Genomic DNA, 13,035 nt, shown 5'->3' on the forward strand with positions numbered 1-13,035 from the left:
GCTGGTGAATTCTCTAATCTGAGTGTTCAGAAGGTGTTGATTAATTTTCTGTAACAGCCGCTCTGCCAGTAGTGCAGCTACAAATCATATGTTTAGATTAATGTGCGTGTTCTTGTGTGGTGGAGAGATGTTTATTTAACATTTAAGACAAGAAATCTCCAGTATCAGAGCTTCGTAACATTCAGAAAAGTCTTGCGCTTCCGGTTTCTTTGTTACATGACAAACTGCATTTTTTTTTGTCTCATTCACTTCAAGAGAGAGAAAACAAGTGAGGCTGGTGAAGGAACAACAGTTTATAGATGATAAAACAGTATAATAAGTGACACTTGTTTCATGGATGATCCCAAACATTAAATGTAGCTACAAACTGATAAAAAAAAAAAAGCATGATGTGTCGCTCAAGCAATGTTGCTTAAATGAACAGGATTGCAGTTATACTGAATATCTGCACGGCTATGATTCAGCTGTAGGCACGAGTGCTGGAGGTTATCATGTGATATTCAGTATAACCGCATGATTGCGAGTGCAATATTACTTTTATACGACAGTTTTCTAAATAAGAAATTAAATTCGAGTAACTGACATATCACACACAATATGGCCAAATAATGTTTATTTTTGCTCCGCAAATGGAAATAGATCCCGAAGAAGCGGCGCTCATTGAGAGCCCATCGGCTAGCTGATTAGCTAGCTCACGTTGATTTGTACCTTCCCACTGAAGGTGCATCCGGTCAAATCGGCTTCCCTTCTTCCTTTTTCATCTTCATTAGACAAGCTTTCATATTTTAAGTCGGAAGTTATATTCCTGAAAAATGCGTCGTTTTCCATGTCCGCTGATGATGTCGCTAACACTACTGTAGTAACAGTTTCAGTGGGATTGTGGCTAGAATTTAAATTTTACGTGGCAGAGTGATATACACAATGAAACGTCCCAGGATAATATAAGCACTCTTGGAACGCCTCACAAATAAAATTAGTGGACTGGAACTTACTGTTGTATTATAATAATAAATAAAGGATTGTTAGCGTTGGCAAACTGCTGTGGTGTAAGAGGAATAAAACACTTCTGGATGTGCCATTATAGGAAAATAATCAACTTTGGCATTGTAACAGTAACTCCACTTCATCACACCATCGCACTATTGATTCTTTTCCTATAACAGCACAGCCTCAAGTGTTTTATTCCTTACTTATCATCATCTCCTTATATGCTGCAATATTAAGTCACATTTTTCGTGAAATAATCCCCATCCACTGCACAATTTAAGATCAGCAACGCTAGACTACTTTCACAAAAATGCCATTTTTATAAGGTTGTGTCCAGCTGCATAATGTTTGGTATTTGTCTGTGATCACGCAGCACCAGCAGACGAACGTAAATGTCTGTGATCTACGTCACTCTTGGGACATCTCTGACTCACAGATCCGCCAGATCCCACTTCACAGCACAGCAGAACAATGCTGGCATCTAATACTAACACAGCAGATACAGAACATACAGCGTGTGTGTTTGTATGTTTGCCTTCTTGTCCTCTCGTCTCTCCCACTACAGCGCCTCAGTGCCGCCCAGACGGTGAAGCGTGTTCCCTTTTGAGAGCGCAGTCACAAACAACTCGGTCACACACCAGCTTTATAGCCTCCAACCCCCCACCCTGAGACAAACCTCGGGAGAGCCATTACGCAGAGCGCCACGTCTCTGCACATCGTCTCCCCGTGGCCTGAACACACCTCTTAGAGAGAGAGACGTCAGGGAATACCAAAAACTATGTTTCAGTTTGCATTTCTGTTTTATCACTGATGTGGGCGTCTTTGCTGCTGCGTCTTTCCTTCTTTAACGGATAGATTCTGGATTGTAAAACAGCAAATTAGTCAGATGGCAATTGAGGAAATGGGGTTATTTGTGCTTACATTTTCAGTAAACGAATTAAGCTATTGAAATAGTTATTAGTGAATTTGCTATTGAGGCTGAAAATGCATAATTATTCTACTGTAGTCATTTAGGCAAAAAAACTACAACTACTCTACTAATTTTATTGAATGAAAACTAAATATTCAAGCCTATGTTTCATTTCTTACTTTACATACTCAAAAGACAATTTATTGCATTAAATTCAATTGCACAATGCAATCAATGGCTTCCTGAATCCTTGCTCCTTCCCTGAGTTCATTTTCATCAACAAAATCTTTCTTTAGGGTACAGGAATACAGAATAGCGGAGCCCCTTTAGCAAGCTGAGAACCCTTCAACATTCAGAGAACCCATGAGGAGCCTTTTTTTCCCCTAAAGTGTTGTTAGGAACAATACATCACAATACTTGACCATGTTGATGATACAGTTCATAATAATTTGTATTACCTCACATTTAACCTTTAACGTTTCACAATTTTAATTTTTTTTGTTAGGATTGATTTTTACTGTATTTATACTTTATACTTTATTAAATTCATCATATTTGCAATGTAAGTTTTTGTGTGAGAGTTTAACTGAATAAACAAAACTGCATTTTGGTTTTTTTTTAGCTAAGTATTTTTGCTGTATTTTTTAAGTGAAATGCTTCAATCATTTTAAAGCCTAGTAGTTTTTAAAGAAAAATATCAGATGGGTATTGATATCAACTGATACTCAAGGTTTCAGTTTCAGTATCAGTATTGGAAAAGAAAAAGTAGTATCAAGCCATCTCTAAACCGGAACAGGCGAGAACCAAAAAAAAAAAAAACCCTAAAAAAACCCTAAAAAAACATTTAACATATTACAGTTTAAAAATCAACTGGGTTTTAAAACATAAAAAATACTTTTTGTATATTGACATTACAATATCAATGTTATATCATAATATCGCTGAGCACCAATTCATAGTGCTGAATTTCAGATTGGAGGACTCTAGACGAAAATCTGTGATTAGTCGAGATCTGTTATTCCTCCTCTGGTAAATATTACACAAAATTATGGGCTATAAGTAGGAGGATTTTGACTGGGCATTCACAGTAATAATAATAATAAGAAGAAGATCAGTATGGCTGATAATTTTTGAAAAAAAAAAATTATATGCATTGGACTGATACATAACTGTAGATTTGACCAATAATTATAAACCGAGGCAAAAATGAAGCATTTATTGTATTGCAGAAGTGCAAGAACTTTTGGTATTTATACCAAAGGACAATTAGATATATTCTTAATTGTTTTTAATTTAATTATACTTGTTAATTACAAATCAAGAAACACAAGCATTACTAGGATGAATGTGTGTATTTCCCAATCAACAGCAGAAATTGCTAAATATGTGTGGAACAAACAGCAGATATCAGCATATCAGCGTTCCTGGATCATCCCTAATTTTGTCTTCTAGCAAAACAAATCATTTAGCATCTTAAATTATGGTTATTTATGCCACTGATTTATATCTCTGTCTGAGATTTCTCTTAATGATTCTTCGATTTGTTCATCTGGGGAATTACTAAAGGTTCTACATAGAACCATGCAACAGAGAGTTAGCCCTTCAAAGATCCATTATAGTCTTTGAACAGAATTTTTTTTTTTTTTTTTTTTTTTTTTTACAATTAAGCTACAAAGAAAAAAACATAGCAAGAAGGTTCAAATGATCTGCTCACTCTTATGGAAAAGAAAAAGGTTAAGTGTTGGAAGGAGCACTTGAATGTTCTAAGTAGAACCTACAGTGGAGTGTTTCCCTGTTAGCCCCATTTAGGAAGCTTAGATCCCTTAATTATCCAAAGAACCCAAGGGGAACCTTTTTAAAAACAGGGGAACCATTACAGCAGAACAGACGTTATCTTAAACAACTTCACATGCAATAATGTGGCATACAATACTGATTTTTTTTTAATGAGCAACACTTTCTGCCAGCTTTAAACATAACTTTCTCGGGTAATCTTATATTTACACAGTACTGCAAATCTGAGCATGTGTGTGTGTGTGTGTGTGTGTGCGTGTGTGTGTGTGTGTGTGTGCGCATGTGTCTGTCTGGATGTGGGTGTATGTGTAGGCGTGGGCATGTGTACTAGGAAATATTAAAACTGTCTGCACTGAGAAGATGGAGTCCAATACCAGAGTCAATTTTGACTCAATGTGAGTAAAATGCCTGTTTTTGCTTTTCTAACAGTCTGAGAGCGAGACTGTTACGCTCCTCCAGCACGTAAATGTAATTTGCAGACACAATTGTAACACACATCCACCTAGTCGCTGTGGTAGAACTCAAATTTTCCCCCATGCAACCTGATCTCATTAGAAATTCCTACAAATTCAAACGAACAATCCCTCTTCTAACTCCAACCTTCATTTCTTTTCAAGTCAATTTTTTTATACAGCACTTTTAACAGTACACATCATCACAAAGCAGCTTTACAGAAATCCGGATGTAGATTTCAACCCTAATGAACAAGCCAGAAGAGACAGCGGTGAGGAAAAACTCCCTGAGAAGACATGAGGAAGAAACCTTGAGAGGAACCAGGCATAGGGATCCCATCCTCTTTATTATATACTTTGCTAAACTATACTTTATACTATATTATACTATAAATTACATGAATTTATACAAATGCCTTTTGGAACATGAAGCGACACAAGGGTCATTTGGCCAAAGAGTATAGGAAACATTCCAATGTGGGTTTTTGCTTTTGAATGTTGTTTTAACATGGATCCAGCACTGCCATATGAGTGCATCACTAATTATATAACATTTATAATATTTAGCATTTTAAATTATGGTTATATTTATAGCAGTTAGTGCTTTATCCCGGTCAGGGTCACGGTGGATCCGGAGCCAATCCCAGGAAAAATTCACCCCGGATAGTGAATCCACACACAAATTACTCACACCTAGGGATAATTTAGCATGGACAGTCCTATCAGGAGGTGGGAGGAAACTAGAGAACCCAGAGAAAAACCGCACGGACACGGATACAAGACCACAGACACAGAGCTCAGGATCAAACCAGAGACCCTGGAGCTGTGAGGCAGCGGCGCTTCCTGACTTACTTTCCCTGATTTATATCTCTGCCTAATAATTCTGGCAGGTAATAGATTTGAAAAGATGCTAGACTCTTAAGGGATCTTGTAGTCTGGAGAACTCTTAAAGGTTCTATGTAGAACCCAAAAACAGGGCGTTTTAGCGTTGTGTCAAAGATTCCTTATGGTTCTTGGATGGAAAATAAGAAAGCAGAGCCCTATTTTGCAATTTATCTTCAAATCTAGGAGCCTTAAGCGTTCTTCGGCTTGTCTCTCTAAAGGAGCCCTTGAAGGTTCTATGTAGAATCATACAAAAGAGAATTTCCCTGACAAGATCACGTCTGCTTTTTGAATGGAAAATAAGGAAATGTAAGCTTATTTTGCAATTTATCTACTAAAAAACATACCATGAAATGTAGAAAGACAGGATAGATCCAGAAGTGTTTTTTCTGCTTCTCTCTCGTGGAGTAGCCCTTAAAGCTCTAAACCTTTGAGTGTTTAGCCAAGCTTTTACCCCTTAAACATCCAAATGTTATATGTATACACACACACACACACACACACACACACACATATATATATATATATATATATATATATATATATATATATATATATATATGTGTGTGTGTGTGTGTGTGTGTGTGTGTGTATACACATATAACGTGACATTTTTCACTTAGTGTGTTAATGGAAGCACTCTTTTTGTTATTTTGCATGATTTATACACACGTGCACATGAAAATCCATATCTAATCGCACCGCGACGCTTTGAAATCGAAATTGAAATCGAATAAGAGGTGTGTATTATAACACACACACACTCACGCACACACACACGCGCACACACACCCTCCTAATCTCAACCGAGTGCAGTTCAAACGTCAAAACGGCGGCTGTCCGCGGTGCTGAAACGCAGGTGCACGCGCTTTCTCCGGCAGGCCGCCGTTAACGTTAACGCCACGTGACGCGCGCTTGCACGGCAGACACAGTTTGTTTGCCACGGATAATAAAAAGATAAGAGGTGTGTATTATAACACACACACACTCACACTCACACACACACCCTTTAAACGTCGCCTATGGTTCCCGGGAGCGCGTGATGAAGTCTAAAGGTCGCTATTAACGCAGCTCAGTAACGCAGCTCAGTGATAATGGCGTTTTTAGAGAATAAGTGGAAGAGTCTCAGCTGAAATGCGGAGATCATACTGACATGATACATCGAGCAGCGCCTGCTTTCATCAACAAGTAGGATACAGAAAGTGGGATGCAGAAAAAGGCACAGGGTGTGTTTGAGGTCAGAAATATACAAAGCAGTGACGTGTTTACAGTCTCAAATCTACACTTTTATCATCAGCAAGTCGGGAGTGTAGCTGATCGATGCCGAAAAATCCGTCGTCAATAAGGATGCTGGACAAGGTCACCTAAGCGCGCGTGCGTCTCATCGGCACATCCGGTCTCTCCCTCTGTTAACCTGACACGTTAAAAGCGAACAGCATCCTTCTCTCTCTCTCTCTCTCTCTCTCTCTCGTGTGTGTGTGTGTGTGTGTGTTTAGGAGGCAGGTAAGGCCCTACCTTCAGTGCCACGGCTTCGTGTCGGAGCGCACGAGCGCAGCTGCTGTCGCCATGTTGACGTCTCTGTTCATTTCCACCGCGCAGGAGGAGAAAAAAAGCCTATAATTTTGTTCCCTCGCTTCTTTTTTTTTCTTTTCTTTTTTTTCTATTTTTACCAGGAGTCCGTTTCCTCCGCACACATACACACGCGCGCGCACGCGTGCGCGTCACAGGTTTTCCTCTTCTGCAAACAGCATCTTCGGTCGGAAACCATCCGCCGCTCGCTCGCGCCCCAAGCTTCGCGACACTTCGGGATCGAGCGCGAGACCGAGATTGATGTAAGCAGTCGAACAGGAAAGGGTTAAACGGTGTCTAGGCGACAACGAAAACGTCTCTGGGCGTGCCTTCTTGCTTTTGGGGGGGGGGAGGCTGTGCATTAAAAAATAAAAAAATATAAATATATAAAAAGGCTCCTGAATCAGTCGGAATGACGCGGATCTGATTTGAAGTGAACGATTTTGCTTGGCGCGTGCACTATTTGCTTTTAGACTTTCCTGTTTTCTCGATTTTCTTTCCCCCAGTCGAGAGGTGGGTGTGGAGATGAGAGAGACGAGCGAGAGAAAGAGAGAGAGAGAGAGAGAGAGAGGAGGGGGGTCGCGCGCGCTTGCGCCCCTTTTCAATGACACTCCTCATCAATAGATAGGATTTAGGCCTAGAAATTCTTATGTAATAACAAATCACTATCCTTTATCTCAGCGTTATCATATACCTATCACTATATGTTGATGACAATCCACACACACACACACACACACACACACCAGTCATAACGCTGATTATCTCCACCCCCCACCCAAAAAAAGCAAAATAGAGAGAATAGTGTGCACAGGATCCTGTGTCCAGAGAGCCTTTTATTTACCATCGGCGCAATCCGACAATACGACACAGATATTTGTTTGTTTAAAATAAAGAGAATAAATCAGATCAGAAGTGATTAGATTAGATCAGATCATCCTAGCATAAACAGAGCCTTGAACCCTCCATATACCAAACAGCGCCAAGGCAACTATCATATGAATAGAAACACAATATAAAATAATAATAATAATAATAATAATAATAATAATAATAATAATAATAATAATATTAAGAAGAAGAAGAAGAAACAGACCTTGGATGGATTCCAGTGATGAATAAAAAGCATTCCGAGCTCCAAACGCAAACCCAAGCAGGCTGTGTGCAGTGTGTTTAACCTGAACACACTCATTAATCACTCTAGTCGACTGATCAGTTTTTCTGGGCTTATTATTCATCCTAATATTTTCTGGAGAGAAAGAAACCTAGACCTTCTCATCCCTGATTCTGTACACATCATGTCATTTCTCCAGCAGCCTTTTTTTTCTAGACGTTTCTGCATTGATCTGTTTAGCCAACACTCACCATGGCGAAGCCCGCTGTGTGACTGCAGATTCCCTTCCTCTGATTTATTTATTTCAGTTATTGATTAATTTATGATCCAGGGAGGATTTTTTCTTCCGTACGCATAAAATCAGAGCTTCTTCACACGTGATGTGATGGTCTGATGGAGAACAGGCGCGCTTTAGGAGGCTTATCCTGTGAAAACTGCTCTCTCGCCCGTTATTCGTCATGCCATGTGTCGCCTATAGGCGCTTCCGGTTGTGGCACGGGCTGCTATGCGCGCGTGCACCGGTGTACCTTAAAACCTCCTCCTCTCTCTCTCTCTCTCTCTCTCGACCCCACCCGCGCGTGCAACTCGGGGCAGATGCTGGATGACATAACCAGGGACGTGGACGTGTCTTGCTATTATCTGCATGATGGACATGTTCAGCTGTTCAATAGAAACAATAGCAAATGATTTTCTTTAACATACACACACACACACACACATGCATTTTACGCAGTCAAGGCCTACACACGGATTAAACTGTGTATAAGGAGTGTGTCATAACTGGCTAAGTACAACTGGAAAAGGAAACTTCACGTGACCTTCAATAGTGTCCAAGCTTTATTTTGTCATAAAATTTATCATAAATTTCATCAGCATGTTAGTCTATTTTCACTGTTTTACCCACAATGCTGTTTGACCACCTGCTGATAGTGCAGCCAGTGGGATTTAGCCCTCGCTTCATCTCTACCTAAAGCGAGCGATGCAGCGGCGCTTTAGTGCTTTAGTCAGTCCAGTTCTCTCACCTCCTCGAAACAGATCAGCTTCCAAAGTTTTGATTTTCATACCAACACCGCCATCATCTACATCACACTCGTCATCTCGTAGATCCGTCTTTGACGTAACCGCGTTATATTTTAGCTGCATTGCATTCCAAAACTGTGAGTCCAACTCTCAGTAACATGAAGGTGAAGATCACTGTGATGAAAGGAAGCTCTTGTTCATAGGAACTCTCAGCAAAACCTGGCCATCATCCCTTCTGTTTGAGATTTGTTTATTTTTTCGCCTATTGAACACCATTGTAACTGCGCTAGCAATAACAGTGTCTGCCCGTGACATCAGTGGAGGACACAACTGCTAACTTCTCACAGGAATAACTGAAATATAGCATCTAATAACAAATCACCACCAGAATCATTAAACACATGACAAATATTTCAATATAAATATATGTCATGTGTTTCAGGGAGGAGTTTTCCTTTAAGTATTTGTTGTTTGGCAATTATCTGACTCCTTTCTGATAAGGAACCATTATAGCCTGGAGTTAAGCCTTTAAACTCACAAAATAAGCACCTTTTGCTTTAATGATCAAATATAAGTTCATCTTGGCTGCCTTGACTAGTGGTAGACATTTTACATAGGGGCCATGGGACATAGTGGTTACGGCTCTGGGTTGCTGATCAGAAGGTCAGGGGTTCAAGCCCCAGCACTTCCAAGCTGCCACTGTTGGGCCCTTGAGCAAGGCCCTTAACCCTCTCTGCTCCAGGGCCACTGTATCATGGCTGACCCTGCACTCTGACCTCAGCTTCCTAACAAGCCGGGATATGTGAAGAAAAGAATTTCACTGTGCTGTAATGTATATGTGATAAATATAGGCTGCTGCTTCTTCTTCTTCTTCTTCTACAACTTCGAAATGAAAGCATCTGTGTGAAACTGTATTACATCATGATTATTATCAACACTTATTATCATGAGATAAAAATGGATCTGATTGCTCTAGTTATGTGTAAACTATGCCAATAATCTGCATCTTAATTGCATCATTAATACCGTGAGACATATTTCCCCCGTTCTCTAATTAACCCTACTGACACTACATTCCCATTAGGCTGGAGTTTTATATTTTTATTAATGACGCATCCCTATTTTGTAATCTTCATGTTCTTGCTATTCATCATATTACCTTAACAGTGATGACCCATATCCTGATTCACTCTTAATGAGCGCCATGCTGTCACATATCCATAAACACAGACTACGTGATGTAGTTTAACCCAATCCTAACAAGCCGCATGTCAAAATAGTACATCACATCTGGTGTTTTGCATCCTACTGCACAGGTTCACCTCCTTGATCCTGTACATGTTAGTGTTTTCCTGCTCTGCTTCAAGTACTCAGCTCATTATCAGCCTTCCTGAGTTGAGGTTTGTGTGTTAGAGCAGGAAAAACACCAACATGCGCATGACACGAGGTTCTCCAGGACCAGGGTTGGGAACCAGCACCATACTGTACCACCTGAAGGAGAAGAACACCCTCTGCTGATCACAGTGATGAACTACAGAATTTCCAGAAATAACAATTTCCCAGACCTGCTGCTGATGCTTTGTGCACTGTTGCTAGATTGCTTTAATGGTTTTTAGTTGGTAGATTAAAAAAAAACACTAAATACGCTTGCTAGTTATGGAGATAACTAACTAAACCTAATAGTATGGATTGAATTTTTTACACATTTGGTTAATGCTAAAGGAAAACACTACATATGTTTTCCTTAAATATGTGTATACTGAAGGATTTGATGATTTGATGTGTTTATTGATTCTGGTGCTAATTTGTTAGTTTAGGTGCTGTTTAGGTGCTGATATCACAGAGGGACATTGTTATTGCTAGCACAGTTACAATGGCATTCAACAGAAGAAAAACATTTCAACAATCTTAAAACATAAAGAATACTGCTCAGGTTTTGCTGTTCTCACTGAAAAAAGGAAAGAGCACGAGCTTCTTTTCTCACTCACCATTTTTCAGCAACGTTCGATGTCATATTAATGAGAAATCCAGTGTAGAAGTGGTGGAGATGTTGATGCGCTCCTCAAAGTCGGATTTCCAGAATGTATTGCAGCTATAATACAACATAGTTATGCTGAGTTATGGTCCAGACTCTCCACAGGTAGCTATCAATCTCCGAGATGACAAGTGAGATGGCGTTGAAGGTGGTATTAAGATGAAAGTCGAAGCTTTGGAAGCTGATCTGTCTGAGCAGAGAGTACAGATGAGGAGGAGAGAGAGCTGGACAGACTAAAGGACTAAAGCGCCGCTGCATCACTCTTTTACGTTAGAAATGAAGCGAGGATGCAAATTTTGGATGCTGTTGAAGATATATGTATTCTGGGATGCATGGTGACAGTTGCTGCCTCACAGCTCCAGAGTCCCGGGTCAATCCTGAGCTCAGGTTACTCTGTGTGCAGTATACGAATACATGCGTATAGGATGCACTCCCACATCTTGTGCCAAGGATTCCCAGGACAATCTCGAGATCCACTATGACCAGGATGAAGTGGTTAATAAAAATGAATTAATATTAAACTTTTCATAATATATAGATTATTTTAAGCATTTGTAATGTTCAGATGTGCCTCTATATATCATTTTGTCCACAAGTCGAAGCAAATGGATTCCTGCACTTCACCTACAAGGACAACCAGGTAGTAAAACGCTCAATCTGGCAACACACGTGCTCATCCCTCCATCCTGGAACTCCGTGTACTCAGCAGGCAGACGGCCACAAAACCACAAACTACTATACAAAATATGTGGAGTGCTTTTTATTATTATTATTATTATTATTATTATTATTATTATTATTATTATTATTATGTATCTCTGCGACTCGGTGTGCAATGTTCAGTCATGCAGCACCAAGGAGTTTATTTGCAATTGTCCTCTTTACTTTAAAAAAAAAAAAAAAAAGCAGCTCATTACTGCATTACAGAGATCACTTCGCCCAAGAGCTCGAGCCGCCGCGAGCTCCTCTTGACGCATGACGCATCGGCTCGGTTTTGACATTCCGCGCGCTCTGCTTAAGCGTTTCAGCCGCCAGGCGGTCGTGCTTACCGGGGATTCAGTGAACCGAGCAGTGAACCGAGCAGTGAGCCGAGCGCAATTGATTCACCCCACCATCTGGACGAGTTTAAATATTATTATTATTATTATTATTATTATTATTATTAATGTATTAATGTTTGCACAAGTCAAGCAGAATTACTTTTCTCTCAAACAAAAACATTTAACATACCCTGAAATGTGTGATAACTAAACACGTAAAAATGAATAAAAATGTCATATTCTGAGTTTATGTAACAGTAAACATATCAACATGTCAGCATATCTCATGAAGGCTTTTTATTACATTGTTAGCTTCACTGAATTCATTAGTTTATGCTGTTTATAGACTATTTTTCTGCAACTGGGTGAAACTGGGTCAAAGTGCCAGTTTTGACAGGAACAGCACAACCTCAAGAGTTTTATTCCTTACATAAAAACTACCATTAAAGCGGCAGTTTGTAATATTTAGAGCCAGCTCTGTTGCCGGAGAGCAAATGCAGTGAAAACAATGACGAATTTTCCTATTTCCTTAAAAAAAAAAAAAAACTGGATGCCTTTTGAGCTGTGTTTAGGGAATGAAGCAGATCTGAGCAGCTCTGTTCCAGCTGGGGGAGGAGCTTATTTCAGGGCCAGAAAAATTGAAACAAAAACCAGAGTGCAAATGTTTGTTGACAACGTTAGAATCTACTTAAGATTTATTAAACACAACCTTTTGTCAATCTCTCTCTCTCACACACACACACAGAGTCATGTGTTTTCATTAGAGTTACTGTGCTAAACACCACCCTCAACTCCATTCACGCTTACATGCACATCATACACAAACAGCACACATGCACATACACACAACCCACACGTGTATATAAACATGTTCACAATCTCACACACACGCATGCAAACACACAGACTGTGTACTTCCTATGTTGAGTTCACAGCTAGCTGGGGGACGTGTAAAGTAAACAGCCTACTGTGGGAGCAAAATAACCTGAAACGACAGGAAGTGAGGTCATATTATTGACACAAATACATGCAGCGGAATTTCCTTCGTGAACCAGTTTGATGAAATGCGTGTGTGTGCGCGTGTGTGTTCAGCTGATAGTAAGAATCTGAAGCAGCTTAATCATGCTGTTATTGTTAACGACACACAATGGTCACAATCTGTATAGAGTCAAGTGCAAAAGTTTGCACACCCCACAGTTTTTGAAAGGGAAAAGTCCCTGTATTTTACCATT

General features: G+C 39.8%; 1 protein-coding gene across 14 annotated transcripts in view; it reads right to left on the reverse strand.

Moving 5' to 3' along the window:
• Positions 1-13,035, reverse strand: part of scn1lab (sodium channel, voltage-gated, type I like, alpha b) — a 54,034-nt gene that overhangs the window by 39,814 nt on the left and 1,185 nt on the right. For 11 of the 14 annotated variants that reach the window (XM_034309775.2, XM_034309757.2, XM_053229942.1 and 8 more), the window contains exon 1: positions 7,960-8,218. The exons of 1 other annotated variant lie outside the window; for it this stretch is intronic. The gene's annotated coding sequence lies outside the window, so the exon portion shown is untranslated. Of the gene's footprint in view, positions 1-6,540; positions 7,594-7,690; positions 8,219-13,035 lie in introns of those variants that run through there. 2 more of the 14 variants (XM_026933459.3, XM_026933457.3) reach the window with 2 other exon arrangements.

This window comes from Pangasianodon hypophthalmus, chromosome 2, assembly GCF_027358585.1.
Source record: "Pangasianodon hypophthalmus isolate fPanHyp1 chromosome 2, fPanHyp1.pri, whole genome shotgun sequence".
NCBI lineage: Eukaryota > Metazoa > Chordata > Actinopteri > Siluriformes > Pangasiidae > Pangasianodon > Pangasianodon hypophthalmus.